A 25,391-nucleotide genomic window follows, 5' to 3' on the forward strand; every position below is an offset into this window, starting at 1 on the left:
TTATGCACCCTATTCACACTCTCATTTGACCAAGCATATCGATCTGATTGGTTGTTATTGGATATAATACTATAGAGTGTCATATGCATGTTAGCTTTGACAAAGAACACAGCTCTGTGTTCGAAACGCGTTGCGTTTTTTCCATGTGAGATTCCCCGATGTAATTTGGAAATTTTTAAACTGCGTGGATTTGCTTCAATAAATATTTGCACTTTTGGAAGCTGGTTTCTTCAACTTTTTTTTCATGCAAACACTTGAGGCCACACGTACCCGTGCTTCCTTCCAAAGCCTACAGCAATCAGGTGAGCTGAATCTACTTTCCTCTTTTGTGACTGCTGTCCCCCCAGTCACAGAGGATGAAGAGGCCGTGGATGCACAAGATATGGCAGACGGTGGTTGGCCCGGCCGGTTAGGCCGCATTGTAGCACAGTGAACTTCCCACTGCAACTTATGCTTAATGTCCATGTGCCGGTTCATGCATGAAGTACTCAAACTATGTATTTTTTGGCCTCTACTTAGCTTTTGCTGACAAATGTTACAGATAACACAAGTTGGGTCATCTTTATCGATCTGAAAAAATGCCCAGGCTATGCAAGGCTTAGCACCCATGAGACCTGAAGAGCCACCACGACTTGTGGTGAGAGGCAGAGTTGTGTTTGAGGATGCAGTTGTTGACGTGCTTCCAGTACTACGTCTCTGTCCAGGAAGGTGCAACCTGACCTCGTCGTCACTAGCATTCTCCTCTACCTCCTCTGCTGACCTCATCTCTTGGCTGACTGTGGGTTGACAGTAAGTGGGATCTCCAACCTCATCATCATCACCCTGTGCGTTATCACACCCGTCGTCCTCAGAGCCAACCTGTTCCTGCCCTGACAAAAAGCTAAAGTTATCGCTCCAATCAGGTATTTGAGTCTCATCATCGTCTTCCTCATTGTTTCCACCAACATGAGTTACAGTTTGGGAATGAGGGTCTACATTATGGTCAGAACCTTCAGCGTCTGGTCCTGGATCCGACTCATAAAGATTCTGGGCATCAGTGCAGATCATTTCCTCGTCTGGATTCACAGTAGCGCTGGAGCCGACCTCTGATTCCCAGGCTATAGTATGAGTAAACAGCTCTGCAGACTCAACCATCTGTTCTACCTCATACACAGACGGGCAGCTGGAGATTTGGGAGCTGTGAGGAAGCCAGTGCGATGGGGGTGACACCTTTGAGGACTGGAGTATTTGTGATGTTGAAGTTGATGTGGAGGAGAGCCCACTTAAAGGACTTGATATCCGTTGAAGCACCTGCTGTTTTTGTGCCTCATCTGGAATTTGTAGCGATTGGCGTGGCCGTAAGAAAGGGATCTTATCACATTGTCCGCTAAAAGAAATTGACATTTTAGTTTGGCTGGAAGATGGTCTTTCTTCTGCAGATGTTACGGTTGCTTTAACACCTACCCCACGGACACAACCTTTTTTCCCCTTCCCAACACGCCTATTCCCCTTTACACCAGCAGCAGGCCTTTTTCCACTCATTTTCGTGGTTAACTAATTCACAACTCTTGAGTTGTTTGCACAAAAAAACAATGGATGGGAACCGAGCAGAGCTGAGTGGCCAAACTGTGGTATTAGGCCAAAACTATTGGCTGGGTTAAATGCAGAAAAAAATTATATTCAATTTGCAACCTGATGGAGGTCAGTATAGATGGACTAATAGAACAAGTCCCACACACTGCTAGAAGCCCAAATATTTTTTCAGAGCTAGATGCAGAAAAAAATTATATTCAATTTGCAACCTGATGGACGTCAGTATAGATGGACTAATAGACCAAGTCCCACACACTGCTAGAAGCCCAAATATTTTTTTAGAGCTAGATGCAGAAAAAAATGATATTCAATTTGCAACCTGATGGAGTTCAGTATAGATGGACTAATAGACCAAGTCCCACACACTGCTAGAAGCCCAAATATTTTTTCAGAGCTAGATGCAGAAAAAAATGATATTCAATTTGCAACCTGATGGAGTTCAGTATAGATGGACTAATAGAACAAGTCCCACATACTGCTAGAAGCCCAAATATTTTTTCAGAGCTAGATGCAGAAAAAAATTATATTGAATTTGCAACCTGATGGAGGTCAGTATAGATGGACTAATAGAACAAGTCCCACACACTGCTAGAAGCCCAAATATTTTTTCAGAGCTAGATGCAGAAAAAAATTATATTCAATTTGCAACCTGATGGAGGTCAGTATAGATGGACTAATAGAACAAGTCCCACACACTGCTAGAAGCCCAAATATTTTTTCAGAGCTAGATGCAGAAAAAAATTATATTCAATTTGCAACCTGATGGACGTCAGTATAGATGGACTAATAGACCAAGTCCCAAACACTGCTAGAAGCCCAAATATTTTTTCAGAGCTAGATGCAGAAAAAAAATATATTCAATTTGCAACCTGATGGAGGTCAGTATAGATGGACTAATAGACCAAGTCCCACACACTGCTAGAAGCCCAAATATTTTTTCAGAGCTAGATGCAGAAAAAAATGATATTCAATTTGCAACCTGATGGAGTTCAGTATAGATGGACTAATAGAACATGTCCCACACACTGCTAGATGCAGATAAAAATTATTTTTAATTTGCAACCTGATGGAGGTCAGTATAGATGGACTAATAGAACAAGTCCCACACACTGTTAGAAGCCCAAATATTTTTTCAGAGCTAGATGCAGAAAAAAATGATATTCAATTTGCAACCTTATGGAGGTCAGTATAGATGGACTAATAGAATGATGCTATGCCCAAAAGGTTTTACTTCACTAGGTGCAGTAAAAAAATTGGTATTCTATACACAAGTGGTGTAGCTTGCAACACAGATAGGCTACTCCACTGACTAACACACTCTGCAATAGGCCAAAAGGTTAAGCTTTGCTAGATTTAGCCAAATGCTGTGAAAAAAACTTGGACAGCACTGGCACAGACCTGCCTGGCAAAAACTGATAGGAACTGATGTAACTTAGTCCTGAAAAGGACTGCAATTACAATTAGTCTTTACTCCCAACCTATCTATTTAAGAGCACAGACCTGCCTGATAAAAGTGGTAGGAAATGCTGTAACCTAGTCCTTAAAAGGACTGCAATCACAACTCTTCCCTACTCCCAAGCTATCTGTAGATTTCTGCGAAAATTGGCTTTAAATTAACAAGGTATAGCACACACAGCAACAGCGGTGCCGTCTAACACGCAGCTGCAGCAGTGAGAAAATGGTGACGACGGGGAAAATGGCTGGGTCTTATAGGGCAAGGACATGTGACATACACTGCCAATGACACATGCCCTTACTTGTGTGAAAAAAAGCAGTTCGCTCCATGTGTGCTCTGCTGATAGGCTGACAGATTGCACCTCCCCACTGGAAATGCGGGAAAGAGAAAAAAAATGGAGATCTTCATTATTCCTGCAGAGATCCATCCCCTGCCCCTCCCCCCGCCCCGCTGAACACTCAAACTGCGTATTAACATTAATTTTCAGCATTACTGAGAAAAAATCCAGTTATGATTTTGGTGCACGAACAGTTATCGAACATAACCTCGAACAGCCGAATTTTTTTCAAATTGTCCGTGTTCGCCAAACGGCTCGAACACCGCCCAAAACAGCTCGAATTTGAGATTGGCGAACAGTTCGAGTTGAACAACGCTCATCTCTAGTACCCATCAATAAATATTATTATGAAAAAAAAGCAAAAAAAACAATAAAAGTACAAATATTTGGTATCGCCGCGTCCGGAACGACCTGACCTATAAAACTGTCCCACTAGTTAACCCCTTCAGTGAACACGGTAAAAAAAATAATAAAAAACTAAGCAAAAAACAATGCTTTATCACCATAACGCCAAACAAAAAATGGAATAACACGCGATCAAAAAGAAGAATATAAATAAAAATGGTACCGCTGAAAACGTCATCTCGTCCCACAAAAAATAAGCCACCATACAGCTCCATCAGCCGAAAAATCAAAAAGTTATAGCTCTCAGAATAAAGCGATGCTAAAAAATAATTTTTTCAATAAAATTGCTTTTATTATGTAAAAGTGCAAAACATAGAAAACGATATAAATGTGGTACCGCTGTAAACGTACTGACCCAAAGAATAAAGCTACCGTATCAATTTTACCACACGCGGAGTAGAATAAAAAAAAAAAAAAAAACAATTCCTGAATTGTTGTTTTTTGTTTATTCTGCCTCCCAAAAATCGGAATAGAAAGCGATCAAAAAATGTCACGTGCCTGAGAATGGCACCAGTAAAAACGTCAACTCATCCCGCAAAAATCAAGCCATTACATGACTCTGTCTGCCAAAATATGGAAAAATTATAGCTCTCAAAATATGGCGATGCAAAAACTAGATTTTACAAAAAATGCGTCTTTTAGTGTGTGACAGCTGTCAAACATAAAAACCCCATATGATTCTGGTATCGCTGTAATCGCACCGACCCAAAGAATAAAGTTGTCTAATCACTTATACTGCACAAGGAACGGCGTAAAAAATAAACTCTCGGGTTAGGGTTGTGCTAGGGTTAGGGTTGTGCTAGGGTTAGGGTTGTGCTAGGGTTAGGGTTGTGCTAGGGTTAAGGTTGGGCTAGGGTTAGGGCTGGGGTTGGGGTTAGAGTTGGGGTTAGGGTTGTGATGGGGTTGTGATTTTTTTCAAAAGTAAGAAAAAAAGATGACAATATGGCGACTAGTGTTGAGCGCAAGTGCTCGCTACTTGAGTTTGCATCGGGTGCTCTGGTATGCATTGAGTATCGTGGGTATTTGAGTGACATGCTCGAGTCTCCGCCCCATATGCTTCGCGGCCAAAAAAACTTTGCGGGGATTGCCTGCCATGCACGAGCGATCCCGGCATGTTTTTTTGGGGGTGTCTAATAACCGTGAAACATGCGGGGCAGGGACTCGAGCATGTCACTCGAGCACACGCAGTACATGGTGCATACCTAAGTACCCGATGCAAACTCAAGTAGCGAGCACTTGATCTCAAGACTAATGACAACTTATTCAATATGATGACCTAATGTTATCAAATTCTGTGTCGTACCTCTGGGTTCAAAATGTTCACTATACCCCTTGATAAAATCCTTGAGGGGTCTAGTTTCCAAAATGGGGTCACTTGTGGGGGTTTCCACTGTTTAGGCACACAGGGGCTCTCCAAACGCGACATGGTGTCCGCTAACAAATTGAATGGAAAATTGGCTCAAATTGTTAGCGGACACCATGTTGCATTTGGAGAGCCCCTGTGTGCCTAAACATTGGAGCTCCCCCACAAGTGACCCCATTTTGGAAACTAGACCCCCCAAGGCACCTATCTAGATGCATAGTGAGCACTTGGAACCCCCAGGTGCTTCATAAATTTATCCGTAAAAATAAAAAAGTGTTTTTTTTCCCACTTTTTCATTTTTACGAATCAATTTGTGAAGCACCTGGGGGTTCCAAGTGCTCACTATGCATCTAGATAGGTGCCTTGGGGGGTCTAGTATCCAAAATGGTGTCACTTGTGGGGGAGCTCCAATGTTTAGGCTCACAGGGGCTCTCCAAACGCGACATGGTCTCCGCTGACAAATTGAATTGGAAAATCGGCTCAAATTGTTAGCGGACACCATGTTGCGTTTGGAAAGCCCATGTGAGCCTAAACATTGGAGCTCCCCCACAAGTGACCCCATTTTGGAAGCTAGACCCCCCAAGACACCTATCTAGATGCATAGTGAGCACTTGGAACCCCCAGGTGCTTCACAAATTGATTTGTAAAAATGAAAATGTGCTTTTTTTTCCACTTTTTCATTTTTACGAATCAATTTGTGAAGCACCTGGGGGTTCCAAGTGCTCACTATGCATCTAGATAGGTGCCTTGGGGGGGGTCTAGTTTCCAAAATGGGGTCACTTGTGGGGGAGCTCCTAGGCACACAGGGGCTCTCCAAATGCAACATGGCATCCGCTAATTATTCAAGCAAATTTTACAATCAAAAAGTCAAATGGCGCTCCTTCCCTTCCGAGCCATGCCGTGCGCCCAAACAGTGTTTTTTCCCCACATATGGGGTATCTTCGTGCCCTGGGTAAATTGCACAACATATTTTGGGGTCTATTTTTTCTTGTTACCCCTGCAAAAATAAAAAAAATTGGGTCTAAAGTAATATTTTTGTGAAAAAAGTTAAATGTTCATTTTTTTCTTCCACATTCCAAAAATTCCTGAGAAGCACCTGAAGGGTTAATAAAGTTCTTGAATGTGGTTTTGAGCACCTTGAGGGGTGCAGTTTTTAGAATGGTGTCACTTTTGGGTATTTTCTGTCATAAAGACCTCTCAAAGTGACTTCAAATGTGATGTGGTCCCTAAAAAAATGGTTTTGTAAATTTCGTTGGAAAAATGAGAAATCGCTGGTCAAATTTTAACCCTTATAGCTCCCTAATAAAAAAAAATTTTGGTTCCAAAATTGTGGTGATGTAAAGTAAACATGTTGGAAATGTTATTTATTAAGTATTTTGTGTGACATATCTCTCTGATTTAAGGGCATAAAAATTCAAATTTTGAAAATTGCTAAATTTTCAAAATTTTCGCCAAATTTCTATTTTTTTCACAAATAAACGCAACTGATATCGAAGAACTTTTACCATAATCATGATGTACAATATGTCATGAAAAAACAATCTCAGAATCAGGGGGATCCGTTGAAGCGTTCCAGAGTAATTACCTCATAAATTGACAGTGGTCAGAATTGTAAAAATTGGCCTGGTCATTAACGTGCAAACCACCCTCGGGGGTAAAGGGGTTAATACATCGTTTTGTAGCATAACATTTGTAGTAACAGGTATTTTATTAATGTAAAGCTCTGCTGAATATGCTGGGGAGGCATGTGTATGAGAGATGGGGTTTCTGGGAGTACAGCTATAGCTGTCAAACACTTATTAGGACCAACATTATGCTAGTAATACCAGAATGAGCTGTGATTTACAGATATAAAATTCAGTTATTCTAAGTTAGTTTACAAAAACTTTTTCAGTTGCTCAACTACTGCTGTGTAACATGTTGATTGCAGATAGGACTGTGTGCTCAATGTGACAGGTTCACTTGAGGTGACAATCAATCTATGGAGAAAGTGACTTAATCCATTGTAACTGGCTATTTACTTTAATACTGTTTTGCACTTTTATGCTGTTCTCATACAGTTTGCTATGGGAAATATCTAATCCTGTATAAGGTGGCAAGGATACCTGAGTTTTTTTTTTTCACTATATTATCTGATCGCCGCACATTGACAACATATTCACAAGATAGGTCATCAATTTCAGATCATTGGAGGTCTGCCGCCAGAACCTACACCTATTGGCTGTTATTGGCTCCCACGGCAGCTCAATGTAGACACTTTGAATTAAGATTGATTCAATTTATGGCAGCTGCTGGGTACTACAGTATTCTTTTGAACCAAGCCGTTCCACTGCAGTATTTACTTGCATCGCTACACACTGAATGGAACATTATTATTTTATTTGTTTTGCAGCTCTGTTCAAAGTGGTCTATACAGCAGCCACTGGAGCACATAACAGCAAATCAGTGGGAGTGCCAGGTGGGTGTTGTTACCCCTGATCTTATATTGATGACCTGTTCTATGGATAATTCATCAATATGACTTCACCAGATAATCGCTTTAACGTTAATTTGCTCTGGTGTCCAAAAATATTCTTATTGGTTGTTATGAGTTGTCACATAGCAACCAATTAGACAAACTGCTTTAGCGGTTTTACTCCCTCTCTTGCAATAAGGCACTAGAAGAGATATTTGGTGCTTTTCCTGTTTGGAAGGATATTGTTACCCTGTTGAAGGTGGCAATACCACCTGAGTTTGTTTACAATATGTAGCGCCGGCGTCCCTGCCCTCTGCTAGGCAGGGACGCTGTTCCCCTCACCTCCCTGCTCCGTGCCCGGCGCCCTCCTCCCGCTCTGCTGGCAGCGCGCGCTCCTTCCCGGCCACTGTGCTTAGGGCGCGCGCGCGCGCTCTCCCTTCCTCTTAAAGGGGCCGCGCGCGCCGTCCTAAGGAGTCCCCGGCCAATGGCCGGAGGACTTCACCATATATAAGGCACCTCCTCCAAAATGGAGGTGCCCGAGCAATGTTGTTGCACTGTTCTACTCTGCTTCAGCCCTCAGGTCCCGTTGCCAGTTACCTGCCAGTTACCTGCCTGATTCCTGCCAGAGTCCTGCCAGTTTGCTGTCTGTTTCCTGCCTGTTATTCCTGCTACCTGCTTGCTAGCCTGAGGTCCGACGGTCTGCCTTACAACTCCTGTCAGTCTGTCTAAGGACCAGCTTGCCCGCTCACCTGGGAGCGCACATCAGCTACCTGCCTGCTTGCTAGCCTGAGGTCCGACGGTCTGCCTTTCTACTCCTGTCAGTCTGTCTATGGACCAGCTTGCCCGCTCACCTGGGAGCGCTCCTCCGCTACCTGCCTGCTTGCCTGCCCGGAGGCTCCGCCGTCACGTGCTGTGACCACCAGCTATTCCAGAGACTCTTGCCCGCTCACCTGGGAGCGCTTCTCCGCTACCTGCCTGCTTGCCTGCCCGGAGGCTCCGCCTTCACGTGCTGTGACCTCCAGCTATTCCAGAGACTCTCGCTTGCTCACCTGGGAGCACACATCCTCCATCTGCCTTGCTAGCGTACCTGGAGGTTCAGCCATCACAGGTCGTACCTACCCTTTACCTAGAGACTGCCCCGGTCACTTGCCGTGACCTCCAGCCCGTTCACCCAGAGACTGCCCCGGTCACTTGCCGTGACCTCCAGCCCGTTCATCCAGAGACTGTCCCGGTCACTTGCCGTGACCTCCTGCCCGTACACCCAGAGACTGTCCCGGTCACCTGCTGTGACTGCCTGCCTGGTCGCCACCCGCTCCCTTACAAGGACCGCCCCCTTGTATAGTAGCTCAGAGGTTCCGCCTCCCAGACCCATTACAGTTTGCTCGGGCCATGGAACCCGGTGGCACCCAAGCTCCCTCGCTCTCGGACCTCTGTCATGAACTGTCCCGTCAGAGGTCCCAACAGGAGTCCATCCTGGGTCACCTGCGGAATGTCAATTCTCGCCTGGATACTCTGACTGCTCCACCAGCAACCACCGCCAGTGCCATGACTCGCAACCCGGCAGCTCCGCTGCCCACCAATACCATGGTATCCTACCCCGGACCCCGGCTTTCTGCACCTCCTCGCTTCGGAGGCGACTCCGCCCAGGCTCGGGGCTTCATAAATCAGTGCACCCTGCACTTTGAACTATTGTCCCACCAGTTTAACTCCGACCGGTCCAAAATTGCCTTCATCATGTCCCATCTCACCGGGGAGGCCCTGGCCTGGCTAAATCCTCTATGGGAGAGAGGAGACCCCCTGGTGTCCGACTTGCCTGCCTTCCTCACGGCTTTCCGGAAAGTCTTCGACGAACCCGGACGGAAGACCTCATCCGCATCATCTCTGCTACGCCTCCGTCAGGGAAGTCTCACCGTGGGCCAATATGCCATACGGTTCCGTACCCTTGCCTCGGAGCTGGCCTGGGATAACGACGCTCTGGTATCCGTCTTCTGGGAGGGTCTGTCCGGCCGTATTAAAGATGAGCTTGCCGGTCGGGACATTCCTACCACTCTCGATGACCTAATAACTCTTGCCACCCGGATTGACCTACGGTTCCAGGAGCCTGCCAAAGAGGTCACCCGTGAGAGGAGGTTTCCACGTCTAGCTCCTACCTTTCAGAAACCCGTCACTCCCTCCGTCTCTCCCCAGGTACACTCTCCTGAGTCTATGCAGGTCGACCAGACCAAGATGGTCAAAACCCGTCAGGACTTACGCCGTGCCGAGGGGAGCTGCTTCTACTGTGGCAGTAAGGAGCACCGGATCCGTGCCTGCCCAGAGAGGTCGGGAAACGCCTGTGTCTAGGTTCGCTCAGAGAGGTCGACCTAGACAAGAATAAATCCTCTCCATCTCTGCTGCTGTCAGTTTCAATCGTCTGCGGGGAGAACCGTTATTTCGAACTAGCCCAACTGGACTCTGGAGCAGCCGGGAATCTTATTTCACAGTCCCTGGTAGAGAAATACCGCATCCCCACCAAACCTCTGGCTGTACCCTTGTCTGTTGCTGCCGTGGATGGGGGTCTCTTACCACGCCCCATCCAACTCATCACCGAATCCATTACTCTACAGGTGGGAATGCTGCATTCTGAGAGTATCTCCTTTCATGTTCTGCCTGGACTCTCTCACGCCCTCTTGCTAGGTCTACCTTGGCTCCAGAGACATGCACCCGTGCTTGACTGGCAGACCGGAGAAGTCCTTCGCTGGGGACAGGACTGCCATAAGACCTGTCTGGTTCCCGTCCATCCCGTCCGTTCTTCTCCTACCCCAGCTAATCTACCTGGACTTCCGATTCCTTATTGGTCTTATGCTGATGTCTTTAATAAAAAGGAAGCAGAGACACTACCCCCTCATAGACCATACGACTGCCCTATCGACCTGTTACCCGGTACTACTCCTCCCCGTGGGCGTATTTATCCATTATCCACTGCTGAGACCCGGTCGATGTCCGAATATATTGAGGAGAATCTGGCCAGGGGATTCATCTGGAAATCTACCTCCCCGGCGGGAGAGGGCTTCTTCTTCGTAAAAAAGAAGGACGGCTCTCTCCGTCCCTGTATAGACTATAGAGGCCTTAACCAAATCACGGTGAAGAATAAGTACCCCCTTCCGCTCATTCCGGAGTTATTTGATCGTCTGAGAGGGGCTAGAATCTTCACCAAACTGGACCTCCGTGGGGCGTACAACCTGGTTCGTATCCGTCAGGGGGATGAATGGAAGACGGCATTCAACACCCGGGACGGCCACTATGAATATCTGGTAATGCCCTTTGGTCTCTGTAACGCTCCTGCCATCTTTCAAGAGTTGGTCAATGACATCTTCCGGGACCTTCTCTACTCCTGCGTAGTGGTGTACCTGGACGACATCTTGGTCTTCTCTCCGGATCTCCAGACTCACCGGAGGGACGTTCGTCAGGTCCTGCTCAGGCTCAGGCAGAATCACCTCTTCGCTAAATACGAGAAGTGCCTCTTTGAGCAGACCTCGCTTCCGTTTTTGGGCTACATTATTTCTCAGACCGGCCTACGAATGGATCCAGAGAAACTGTCTGCCATCGAGAAATGGCCTCGACCGGAGGGGTTGAAGGCCATTCAGCGGTTCCTGGGCTTCGCCAACTACTACCGCCTCTTCATACCACACTTCTCTTCCCGGACTGCCCCAATTTCCGCGCTCACCCGTAAGGGTACTAATCCCAAAGAGTGGCCGCCCGAAGCAGAGGAGGCCTTTCTTTCCTTAAAACAGGCCTTCTCTTCCGCCCCGGTGCTGCATCGCCCGGACGGCAACAAGCAGTTCTTCCTGGAAGTTGACGCCTCCTCCTCTGGAGCCGGAGCGGTACTTACTCAAAAATCATCTTCCGGGAGGATGGTAACTTGCGGCTTCTTCTCTAAACTCTTCTCCTCCTCAGAGCGCAATTATTCCATAGGAGACCGAGAGTTATTGGCCATCAAACTGGCATTGGAGGAGTGGCGTTACCTGCTCGAGGGGGCTCTTCACCCGGTAATAATTTACACTGACCACAAGAACTTGGCTTATCTCCAGCATGCCCAGAGACTTAACCCGCGCCAAGCCCGGTGGTCCTTGTTTTTTGCTCGCTTTGATTTTGTTCTTCATTTTCGCCCGGCTGACAAAAACGTCAAGGCGGACGCCTTGTCTCGATCCTTTCTGGTGTCTGATCTCGAGGAAGATCCGAAACACATCATCGATCCCGCCAGAGTAATGCAGGTGGCTCCCGTGAGTCTAAATCGTCTCCCTCCCGGAAAGACGTTCGTATCAGTACCTGATCGGGAGAAGATCCTTCACTGTGGTCACTCGTCTAAACTGGCTGGCCATGCCGGTCAGAAAAAGACCCTCCAACTTATTACCCGGCACTACTGGTGGCCTACCCTGCACAAGGACGTAATAGACTTTGTTTCTGCCTGTGTGTCCTGCGCCCGCAACAAGGTTCCGAGACATCTGCCAGCCGGTCGCCTCCTTCCGCTCCCAGTACCTGCTGCCCCCTGGCAGCATATAGCAATGGACTTTATAACAGACCTCCCAGTCTCTGCCGGTTGTACGGTCATTTGGGTGGTCGCTGACCGCTTCTCCAAGATGGCTCATTTCGTTCCCCTGCCAGGCCTCCCGTCTGCACCCGAGCTAGCTAAAGACTTTATTCGTCACATCTTCCGTCTTCATGGCCTGCCCCTCCACATCGTGTCGGATCGTGGGGTACAGTTCACCTCACGCTTCTGGAGAGCCACTTGTAAACTGCTAGACGTCACCCTGGACTTCTCTTCCGCTTACCACCCACAGTCCAATGGTCAAGTGGAGCGGATCAATCAGAACCTGACCAGTTACCTCCGGCACTTCGTTAATGCCCATCATTCAGACTGGGTGGATCTCCTACCATGGGCCGAGTTCTCTTATAACAATCACGAGAACGAATCCTCCTCCAAATCCCCGTTTTTTGTAGTCTTCGGTCAGCATCCTCGGATTCCTTTTCCTGTCTCCACCTCTGTGGACAACCCGGCTGCGGAATCTCTCGTTGGCAAATTTTCCTCCATTTGGGAGAGTACCCGATCCGCACTCCTTCAGTCGTCCGAACGGATGAAAAGACACGCTGACAAAAAACGCCTGGATCCTCCACATTTTCGTCCCGGAGATAAAGTCTGGCTCTCATCTAAATATGTCCGACTCAAGATACCTTCTTACAAGTTAGGGCCTCGGTTCATCGGCCCCCTGGAGGTCATCAGTCAGATCAACCCGGTGGCCTATAAATTGAAACTCCCGGCCAACTTACGGATCCCTAACTCCTTCCATGTATCTCTCCTCAAACCTGTGGTACTTAACTCTTTTTCCAAGTCTACAGGTACGCCTCCTGCTCCGGTTTCTGCTGAGGATGAGTTTGAGGTAGAGAACATTCTTGCCACCAAAAGGGTAAGAGGAAAGACCTTTTTTCTAGTAGATTGGAAGGGGTTTGGTCCTGAGGAGAGAACGTGGGAGCCCCGGGAGAACATCCATGCCCCTCTTATCCTTGCTAAATTTATGTCTGGCCTAAAAAAGGGGGGGCCTAAAGGGGGGGGTACTGTAGCGCCGGCGTCTCTGCCCTCTGCTAGGCAGGGACGCTGTTCCCCTCACCTCCCTGCTCCGTGCCCGGCGCCCTCCTCCCGCTCTGCTGGCAGCGCGCACTCCTTCCCGGCCACTGTGCTTAGGGCGCGCGCGCTCTCCCTTCCTCTTAAAGGGGCCGCGCGCGCCGTCCTAAGGAGTCCCCGGCCAATGGCCGGAGGACTTCACCATATATAAGGCACCTCCTCCAAAATGGAGGTGCCCGAGCAATGTTGTTGCACTGTTCTACTCTGCTTCAGCCCTCAGGTCCCGTTGCCAGTTACCTGCCAGTTACCTGCCTGATTCCTGCCAGAGTCCTGCCAGTTTGCTGTCTGTTTCCTGCCTGTTATTCCTGCTACCTGCTTGCTAGCCTGAGGTCCGATGGTCTGCCTTACAACTCCTGTCAGTCTGTCTAAGGACCAGCTTGCCCGCTCACCTGGGAGCGCACATCAGCTACCTGCCTGCTTGCTAGCCTGAGGTCCGACGGTCTGCCTTTCTACTCCTGTCAGTCTGTCTATGGACCAGCTTGCCCGCTCACCTGGGAGCGCTCTTCCGCTACCTGCCTGCTTGCCTGCTCGGAGGCTCCGCCGTCACGTGCTGTGACCTCCAGCTATTCCAGAGACTCTCGCTTGCTCACCTGGGAGCACACATCCTCCATCTGCCTTGCTAGCCTACCTGGAGGTTCAGCCATCACAGGTCGTACCTACCCTTTACCTAGAGACTGCCCCGGTCACTTGCCGTGACCTCCAGCCCGTTCACCCAGAGACTGCCCCGGTCACTTGCCGTGACCTCCAGCCCGTTCACCCAGAGACTGCCCCGGTCACTTGCCGTGACCTCCAGCCCGTTCATCCAGAGACTGTCCCGGTCACTTGCCGTGACCTCCTGCCCGTACACCCAGAGACTGTCCCGGTCACCTGCTGTGACTGCCTGCCTGGTCGCCACCCGCTCCCTTACAAGGACCGCCCCCTTGTATAGTAGCTCAGAGGTTCTGCCTCCCAGACCCGTTACACAATAATTGCAATGTTTACAGCAATTCTATGCTGTTTTTTTTGCTTTAAGATTGCTATGGTTTATATCTAACCCATGTGAAGGTGGCAATACCACCTGAGTTTGTTTACTATTATTGCACTGTTTACATTTTATGTTTCTCTCCTACCTGTTACTAGATGTAAAACTTAAAGGTGTTGTCTGGTTAAAACAAGTATCTCCTATCTATCTGCCAGGTAGCTGATAACTTGGTGATAAGTGGGTGTTGGGACCTACACCAATTGGGAGAATAAAGAATTTTTAACTATATTACTAAATGGAGCAGCTGGTTGGATGTCCCAATCATTCTCTGTGGGGCTGCTGAAAAATGAGCTCAGAATCTTAATAGAAATTGAATAAAGCAGTGGCCAAACATGTACGACACTGCCGCTCCATTGTAATGGGGTAAACAAGTATCGCCTATCCTGTAGGGATAACCTATTATCATTGGACAGCCCCTTTAAACGTGTTAGTGGCACTGCCACCTTTTGAGTGACATTTTATTTTAGTTGCACTATATACAACAATTTTATGCTGTTTTCTTACAAGTTACTGTTTTTATCAGGGACTCAGTCAGCACGGAATGACTGTTCAAAACAAGTCCCGCCGCTCACTGCTTCATGGCGTGGCCAATCATTTATATACACCTTCCTACCTGCTTGTTTTTCCTTAATCACCACCCGCAATTCTTTGACAGCTCTGGCTTTATAGGGCCAGAGAAGGGTGGAGATAGATGGAAACCAAGCAGGGAAGGTTCAAGTAAATGATTGAGCGCCTCTACTTGGTTTGAACAGTCATTCTTTGCTGACAGAGTCCCTTTAAAGAGGTGGTCCACAAATTTAACATTGATAGCCTTGCCTTAGGATAGGTGATCAATGTCTGATCATTGTTAGTGCAATAATCAGCACATTCACTAATCAGCTGTTTTGTGTTGACGGTCACTGTAACTGTTGAGTTACTTGGCTGCTAAGTCTATTGTATAGTGGCCATGGCTAGGTATTGCATATCGGCCTCTTATTGATTTGAATAGCAGGCAGATGTGTTATACCTGACCACAGCCACTATACAGTAGACAGAGCAGCACTGTAACTGGTCAGTTTTGGCCATCGCCAACACAGAACAGTTGAACGGCAAGGGTGCCAGGTTTTGCGTCACCACAGAACAGACATTGATCCTAAGGCGATCAATGATAAAGTCGTGGACACCTCTATAAACCAGTTCTACATGCAATACTACCTCAATGATTATTACTGTAACTAAAGTTAGTATGTAACCAGTGTTGCAGCTATATTCTGTTTGACTTGCTGGGAATTGTAGTGCTGTGCACAACCAGCAGGAAAAGTTTGTAACATTTAGACATTTTTGTTTACGTACTAATCTGTATGTGTGCGGTGCAGATATCATAGTTACTCTGTAAGAGCCTGTAACAGGTCTCCAAGTATTTACTTTTAAGAATTCAAATCTTCTCCAACACTGGCAGATGTCACAGCACTGACTAATGTAGAAATATCAGATATTAGAAAATAACACAAGTCAGCAATACCGACTAGGGGTGAGTTCCTGTTCACAGGAGCTTACAATCTGAGAAAATGGCAATACTAAAAAGCAGTCTTTAATGCTTCACTAGACACCTGTACAGGTGTATAATGGGGCACAGGCTTTAAAGTGAAATGACTGGAATGATAACCATGGGAAAAGCAACATTATTTGCAAGAAGAGCAGTTTATTGAGCCAAAAAGAGCCGGCTCTTTTTGGTGAGCGGAGCCGAATGAGCCGGATTACCAAAAAGAGCCAGACTGCCCATCACTACCTCCAAGGCATATAAGGAGAGGTCGGGCCAAGTGTTCAGCTTAGACACCCAATAATTAAAGGGAACTGAAGCGTCAGAAAGGACACACGTATGGTCACTTAAGTACCCCTTGACCATGCTCTGCAACTTATCCATCCTTGGCATGTTACAGGCACATTTAGCCCTTGCTGTTGTGCTGGTTATTGAAAATTGCCCAATTTGTGCACATTTTCCCCCCACCTCTGTTGGAGCTGGTGTTCCTGTCTCTCCCCATTATCCCTTGGTGTTGAAAAGAGCCAGTACTTCTGCCACCAGCATTACCTGAGGTTGATGTTTTCAGCAACTGATCTACAACTGCCCTCTTGAACAATTCCATTGTAAAACTCTTTGGTGACTCCAAAAGGACAGAAGGAAATTTCTCCTTTTACCGGGAATCAAGAAAGGTGGCCAACCAGTATAGGTCGCTCTTGTCACCTGCACCTTAAAAACATCTCCAGAATCCAACCTTTTCTCACCTTTGAAACTGCTAAAACTCATACTGTCGCTCTTATTCACTCTTGTTTGGACTACTGCAACACTCTTCTGATCGGTCTCCCTCTTACCAAACTTTCTCCTCTCCAATCAGTCCTGAATGTGGCAGCCAGGGTTGTATTTCTGTCCAGCCACTTCATCGATGCCTCCATCTTGTGCCAGGCATTACACTGGTTGCCGATTCTCTACAGGGTCCAATATAAACTCATCAATCTCACCCACAAAGCTCTCCACAGTTCTACACCGCCTTATATCTCCTCTCTCATCTCTGTCTATCGCCTTACATGTGCCCTCCGTTCTACAAATGACCTAAGACTAACATCCCCCGTAATCCAAACCTCGCACCTCCGTCTCCAAGACTTCTCTCGTGCTGAACTAGTTCTCTGGAATGCTCTATCTCAGACGATCCGACTGATGCCTAGCTCCCACGTCTTCAAGCGCGCTTTAAAAACCCATCTCTATAAACAAGCCTACCACTTCAACTACAACACTTTCCCCTGTTCCCTCCTTCTTAATATTATTCAGAATCTACACCCTACTACTCATCTGTTTCCATACCCTCCATGTATACGATAACTGCACTCAATACTTGATTATTGCACTTAAGCTTACTGGCTGATGACCGGATCATGCAGCTTTATATGAAAATCCCTACTCATTATAATTGCCAGACCTGAAATAACAAGCACTTTTCACCTATTGTGTCCACCCATTTCCTTGTAGAATGTAAGCTTGCGTGCAGGGACCTCACTCTTAATGTAACTGTTTAAACTGTCTTACCTTGTATTGAATTTATTGTATGTACATGTCCCCGCTTAATTGTAAAGTGCTGCGGAAATTATCATTATTATTACTGTTGGATAAAATGTGTATCACGTGAGGGTCTTGCCACAGACACTTACACATGAACGGTGCTATGTGGGCAAAGCTGCAAAAAGGCACATGTTCTGTGTTCCCAACAGTAGAAACATCCTCTCCTCATGGTGACTCGCCTCCTCCTCCTCTGCAGCCCATCCAGGCTGGACAGACATGAAGCTTGGGTTGGGTGTCCCCTCTGTAGTATTACAAGTCGCCTCAGTAGCACAGAAAGACAAGTTCTCTCCCTCCTCATCCTCCTCCTCTTCCTCCTCATCACCCAATGTTGCCTCAGAATATTGGCTGGGCTGGGTAGTATCACCCATTGGGAAATCTGGCTCCATACCAACATGCTGGGCACTCAAAGCTTCCTCTTTGAGATTATGCAGTGATTTTTTCAAGAGACACAGCAGCGGGATGGTTACGCTGATAATAGCCTGATCACTGCTCACGAGGTTGGTGCAGTACTCAAAGTTCTCAATAACCTCACAAATGTCAGCGATCCACACCCACTCGACAGTTGTTATGTGTGGTGGCTGACTCTCAGTCTGACGGCATATTGAAGCTGGTATTCAGATACTGCCCTCTGCTGTTTACTAATCCTCGCCAACTTATGATAGGTTGAGTTCCACCGCGTGGGCAGGTTGCAAATGAGTCGGTGACTTGGCAAATTCAAGCGCTTTTGCAGAGCTGTAAGAGCAGCAAAAGTGGTAGAGGAATGGCGGAAATGGGCGCTAATACGGCGCACCTTCTCAAGTAGGTATGGCAAGTCATGGTAAGTTTTCAGAAATTTCTGAACAACTAGGTGTTACGGGTCTGGGTGGTGGAACCTCTGTGCTTTGGTGCAAGGAGGGACCAGAGGGGCGTGACTAAGTGCCTACTCGGACTCCATGAACCAGGGAGGGACCGGGCAGGTGGACCAGGTGCCACTCTGGGATCGACTTTGTGTGAGAGCAGGTGACTCCCATGGGACAGATGGCAGGAACTGACCAGTACAGCAGATGACCACGGCAGAAAGGCTGACGGGTGGTCCGGGTAGATAAGCAGGCTGGCTCGGCAGATAGCCAGACTGGTGCACCAGGTAGGCCAGCAGGTGGGCACAGCAGGTAACTGCCAGGTGCTCAGGGTAGGCTGGCTGGCGGGCTTGGCAGGTTACAGGCAGGTGCTCCATGTAGGCTGGCAGGTGGGCACGACAGGTAACAGGCAGGTGCTCCAGGTAGGCAGGCTGGTGGGCAAAGCAGGTTACAGGCAAGTGCTCCAGGTAGGCTGGCAGGTGGGCACGACAGGTAACAGGCAGGTGCTCCAGGTAGGCAGGCTGGTGGGCATAGCACGTTACAGGCAAGTGCTCCAGGTAGGCTGGCAGGTGGGCACGACAGGTAACAGGCAGGTGCTCCAGGTAGGCAGGCTGGTGGGCATAGCAGGTTACAGGCAAGTGCTCCAGGTAGGCTGGCTGGTGGGCACGGCAGGTTAGTGAGCAGGACTGTTAGACAGACTGGTGGGCTCAACTGTTAAACAGACTGGCGGACAGAACTGACAGGCAGCGAGACCTGAGGGCTGAAGCAAGTGTTAGCACAGGGAGCAACAACCTTGCACAGGCACCTCCATTTTGAAGGAGGTTCCTTATATAGGAGAAGTCCTCCGGCCATTGGCCGGGGACGGTATAGGACGGCACGCGCTGCCCCGTAAAGAGGGAGGGAGCGCGCCCTAAGAACAGTGCCTGGGAAGCTGTGCGCGGTGAGCGCCACAGCAGCAGGGTAGCAGGAAGATGCTGGACCAGGACCGAGGCGGTGAGGGGAATGGCATCTCTGCCCGGCAGGAGGCAGAGACACCGATGCTACACTAGGTTCAGCACATGAGCCACGCATGGCACGTGTACCAGCTTGTTGACCTTTAATGCCGCCACCAGGTTATGGCCATTATCGCAGACAACCGGACCGGGATGGAGGTGCGGTGGGGAGAGCCACTGTTATGATCTGCTACAAGCATTAAGGTAAGAAAGGAGATCTGTCCCTACAATAGAACTAAGCTAGATCCCTACGATGTAACGGGGAACCTGATCCTGCGATCAGACCCGCTAAAGTCCTCGGCTAGTCTGTACGAAGACCTATAGATGCAAGGGAGGGATCCCTACAAGAACTAGGGACTGGGATAAAGTTGGGCACCTCCTAGCAGAAATTGTAGGAGTAAAAGACAAACACACAACATAGAACATAAAGGTCCGAAGACCAAGCTAAACAGACTGAGAAAGGTAACTAAGCACCAGGCTAACTAAAGAGTAGAAATTACATTGAAGTCCAGCAAGGCCAGGAGGGCGGAGCAGGATTAAATAGGCAAACAAGGTCATGTGACCAGCAAGATAGAAAAAACCTAACAGGAGAGTTCTAACAGCCACTGATTGGTCTGTTGCTTTAAAGCTTGCCACAGCTCTGCTGTATTGTGTGCTTTCTGTCCTAAACAAATCAGCTTCAGCAGAGCGTGTTGCCGATTTTCCGATGCGCTGCTGCACAGGTCCCAGCTTGGCAGTGATGGGGAGGGTAATTCAGCAGAGGATGAGGAGCAGGAGGAGGGGAGAGAGGAAGTGCAATATGAAGAGGCGGAAACCTGACAGAAGTTGGGCCCACTATTCTTGGTGTGGGTAGGGTGTGTGATGTCCCCAATTTGCGCCTTTGTCCCACCCTCTACCAGGTTCACCCAGTGTGCCGTGACAGAAATGTATTGTCCCTGTCCACAACAACTTGTCCAGGTGTCTGTTGTTAGGTGGACCTTCCCGGTTACGGCATTGGTGAAAGCACAGTTCAGAAGGTTTAACACGTGCTTTTGTAACTCAGGGACGGCACACCGGGCAAAATAGTGTCGGCTGGGAACACAGTATCGTGGGGCAGCCACAGGCAAGAAATCATGGAAAGACTGAGTTTCCACAAACATCTCCACAGCTAGCAATTTGGCAATGTGTGAGTTTAGTATTTGTTCCTGTGAGTGCGTGGCTGGGTATTTATGTTTTCTTCCCAAGCTCTCAGGCATGGACAATTGGACGCTTTGCTGGGACAAAGAAGTGGATGTGGTTGATGTTTGTTGTGTGTGAGCAACCGCAGCTTATGAGCAGGAGGTATGAGTGTCTGCTTACTGAACAGCAGATTCTGAAGGACATAGCCCAGGTGACATGGCATTGGTTTCACCCGCAGACACAGATTTGTTCCTCCCACCCACTGGGGTGCTTGGCTCCCATATGGTTTCGCATACTGGTGGTGCTCAGGTTGCCTTTGCCCTAGCCTCTGCTTAACTTGGTATGGCAGATGCTACAGATTACAATGTTTTTCTCTGTAGGACTTTCAGAAAAAAAATTCCACACAGGAGCTGAACGCCCTCTTGCCCTGACTTGGCGCACAGCGGGGGTGCTCTTGCGAGCAGTTGACCCAGTTCTCACTCTGGGCAAACCACGATCCCTTGGTGCCTGTGTTGGTGCTATGTATCCATCTTCCTCTGTGTTGCTGTCATGGCTATGCGTGCCAATGTTCCAGGTTGGATCAGTGGACTCATCATTGACCACCTCGTCTTCCATCTCATCCTCCTTCCCAGTTGACATTGTAGGCTGACCTGATGGCAACTGTGTCTCATCATCATCATCCTCCACCTCTGGAGACAGTAAATGACGTTCCTCCAAGTGGCTTTCTTCTGGCCGTAGGTCCTCAAATACTTGAGCATCAACTCACGCCACCTCCTCTTGTCCCTCTTCAATGCTGCACGGTGATAGGCCAGAGCCAACCATAGGATACTTACCAAATAGATCCTCGGAGTGGCCAAGCTTGGGGTCTTATGTCTCCTGTGACTGATAATGGCGGGAGGAAGGAGAACCAGCTTCAGGATTGGATGGGCCAGCCTTCTGTGTATCCACAGTAGACTGTGTGGTCATGGAAGATTTGTTGCTGCTTGACAAATGTGTAGAGGTCTTGTCTGCTATCCAAGACAGAATCTTCTCTCGCTCTTCTGGTTTCCACACACGTTTACGTTCCAGACGAGGAATTTTTCCAAGAACATAGTGGATGCATCAAGCTTCTTCTGACCTGACACAGACTGAGTGCCTTCTCGCGCACAACTGACAACACCATGCCCACGTCCATGTCCCTTAACAAGAGGCTTTTTTGGCATTTTGGGTTTTGTTGACAGATATTCAGACGTTGATGGCACAAGTCAAGATAGCTGTCACAGCCAAAATAGTGAGACAACCATGACACTTGGCCCAACCTCTTCTTACAGTACAGACCAAAAGTTTGGACACAACTTCTCATTTAAAGATTTTTCTGTATTTTCATGACTATGAAAATTGTACATTCACACTGAAGGCATCAAAACTATATATTAACACATGTGGAATTATATACTTAACAAAAAAGTGTGAAATAACTGAAAATATGTCTTCTATTGTAGGTTCTTCAAAGTAGCCACCTTTTGCTTTGATGACTGCTTTGCACACTCTTGGCATTCTCTTGATGAGCTTCAAGAGGTAGTCACCGGAAATGGTTTTCACTTCACAGGTGTGCCCTGTTAGGTTTAATAAGTGGGATTTCTTGCCTTATAAATTGGGCTGGGAGCATCAGTTGTGATGTGCAGAAGTTTGGTGGATACACAGCTGATAGTCCTACTGAATAGACTGTTAGAATTTGTATTATGGCAAGAAAAAAGCAGCTAAGCAAAGAAACTAGTGTCCATCATTACTTTAAGAAATGAAGGTCAGTCAGTCCGAAAAATTGGGAAACTTTGAAAGTGTCCCCAAGTGCAGTTGGAAAAACCATCAAGCGCTACAAATAAACTGGCTCACATGAGGACTGCCCCAGGAAAGGAAGACCAAGAGTCACCTCTGCTTCTGAGGATAAGTTTATCCGAGTCACCAGCCTCAGAAATCGCAGGTTAACAGCAGCTCAGATTAGAGACTAGGTCAATGCCACACAGAGTTCTAGCAGCAGACACATTTCTACAACAACTGTTAAGAGGAGACTTTGTGCAGCAGGCCTTCATGGTAAAATAGCTGCTTGGAAACCACTGCTAAGGACAGTCAACAAGCAGAAGAGACTTGTTTGGGCTAAAGAACACAAGGAATGGACATTAGACCAGTTAAAATCTGTGCTTTGGTCTGATGAGTCCAAATTTGAGATCTTTGGCTCCAGCCACCGTGTCTTTGTGCTACGCAGAAAAGGTGAACGGATGGACTCTACATGCCTGGTTCCCACCGTGAAGCATGGAGGAGGAGTTGTGATGGTGTGGGGGTGCTTTGCTGGTGACACTGTTGGGGATTTATTCAAAATTGAAGGCATACTGAACCAGCATGGCTACCACAGCATCTTGCAGCGGCATGCTATTCCATCCGGTTTGCGTTTAGCTGAACCATCATTTATCTTTCAACAGGACAATGACCCCAAACACAGGCTGTGTAAGGGCTATTTGACCAAGAAGGAGAGTGATGGGGTGCTACGCCAGATGACCTGGCCTCCACAGTCACCAGACCTGAACCCAATCGAGATGGTTTGGGGTGAGCTGGACCGCAGAGTGAAGGAAAAAGGGCCAACAAGTGCTAAGCATCTCTGGGAACTCATTCAAGATTGTTGGAAGACCATTTGCGGTGACTACCTCTTGAAGCTCATCAAGAGAATGCCAAGAGTGTGCAAAGCAGTCATCAGATCAAAAGGTGGCTACTTTGAAGAACCTAGAATATAAGACATATTTTCAGTTGTTTCACACTTTTTTGTTAAGTATATAATTCCACATGTGTTAATTCATAGTTTTGATGCCTTCAGTGTGAATGTACAATTTTCATAGTCAAGAAAATACAGAAAAATCATTAAATGAGAAGGTGTGTCCAAACTTTTGGTCTGTACTGTATATGCCGTGGAGGTGCTGGCCTGTCCGACTGCTAGTGTGGTGTCTGAACGTGTTTTCAGTTCCACTGGGGCAATCATCACTGATAGGCGCACACTTCTCTTCACAGAAAATGCACAGACTTACTCTGATTAAATTCAACCAGGACTGGATATCTCCACAGTTTGTAATCCCTCCAGATGACAGGAAGCCAACCTTAATTCACCAAAAATGCAGATTCATGCTACTGCTGTTATTGTCACCCCCTTCCCATAAAAACCCATTTCCTTCCTTCGTCGAACATGACTCAGCCCATAGGGCTAATTTTTAAAAACCCTATGCACATTGTGCAGTGGACAAACCAGGACAGAATTCCTACTCCAGCCTAACTACTATTTGTGATTGGAGGCCCTTGGGATGGTGGCTTCCTGCTTCAACCATGATTTAGCTCATAGGGCTAATTTTTACAAACCCTATGCACATTGTGCAGTGGACAAATCTGGAATGTATAGTGGTCCTACCAAACTAACATTTGTCAATGGAAGCCCTTGTTACAGGTTGTGCCACATTGTGACTGAGATAGGGGATACATATTCAATAGAAATGTACTGTCAGTCATCCTATTTGGCAAAAAAACATGCCTGGCTTGTGCCACATTGTGACTGAGATAGGAGATACATATTCAATAGAAATTTACACTGACTGTTGATGACCGACTGATGGCCCTCTGAAAACTTGAACTGAGGGCAACAACTACAACAGTACTCCATCGTAGATAATGTTTGTCAAGGGAGTACCCCCTCTTCTATGAGGATCCTCCGGATCCTCCAGGCCCAGGTCTATCAGTAAACCTCCTGTGAATTGCTCCGACAAGTCTAGGAGCAGAGACATCATCCGCCCTTACCCAGTAGTTATCCTCGGGCCCGAAACCTTTCCAAGCGACGAAATACTGCAATCTCCCTCTATGCCATCTAGAATTAAGAATGCGAGAGATTTCATATTCACCGTCTTCCTCCACCAGAAGAACAGAGACAGTGGCGTCCCTATCAGAAACATCAGCTTTTTTCAATAAGGAAACATGAAACACCAGATTAATCTTCCAGGAGGTAGGAACCTCCAACCTAACAGCAGATTGGTTAACTACCTGAAGCACCTTAAACGGACCCACAAACTTCGGGCCCAATTTCTTAGAAGGGATCCTCAACCGCAGATTCCTAGAGGACAACCAAACCATGTCACCAACAGTAAACAAAACCTCTTGACGTTTCCTGTCAAAGTACCTCTTGGATTTTTTGTTAGCCTCTTGAAGGTTACGACGTACATCAGTCCAAACTCTCTCCAAATCACCGGAAAAATTCTCCTCCTCCGACACAGCCGATACCAATTTGGAGAATGACCCAAACGACGGATGTTTCCATGTACAACAAAAAAAAGGAGAACACCCAGCAGGAGAGGATATATGGTTGTTAAGAGCAAATTCAGCCAGTGGCAGAAACTCAGACCACCCCTCTTGATTGTCAGCCACAAAACAATGCAAAAACTGTTCAACATCCTGGTTCTTTCTTTCTGTCTGTCGATTAGACTCAGGATGATAACCAGATGAAAATGACAAATGGACTCCCAACCTGTCACAAAAGGCACGCCAAAAACGAGCCACGAACTTAGGTCCCCTATCGGAAACAATGTCGGTAGGAATGCCGTGGAGCCTGACAATTTCTTTAACAAAAGCCTTAGCGAGTGTCTTGGCGCAGGGCAGTTTGATGAAGGGAACCAAGTGACACATCTTGCTAAAACGGTCCACGACCAACCAGATAACAGTGAAACCCTCAGAGGCAGGAAGGTCATAATAAAATCCATAGCAAGATGCATCCAAGGAGCACTAGGAACCTCCAGAGGGCAAAGCAACCCCGCAGCAGGAGCATGTGAAGACTTAGATCTAGCACACACAGTACATTGACGCACCCACTTAATGACTTCCTTCTGCCACCCGGCCACCAAAAACTGCGACCTACAAGTCTCTTAGTCTCCGAAATTCCTGGATGACCTGCCAACCGAGACTCATGACACTCCACAAACAAATCTCTCCTAAAGTTCCTAGGCACAAACAACCTCCCATGGGGAGTGTTAGATGGGGCATCCTCCT

This window comes from Phyllobates terribilis, unplaced genomic scaffold (assembly GCF_046119375.1).
Source record: "Phyllobates terribilis strain yellow unplaced genomic scaffold, ASM4611937v1 Scaffold_1__5_contigs__length_1240528914, whole genome shotgun sequence".
NCBI classification, from domain to species: domain Eukaryota; kingdom Metazoa; phylum Chordata; class Amphibia; order Anura; family Dendrobatidae; genus Phyllobates; species Phyllobates terribilis.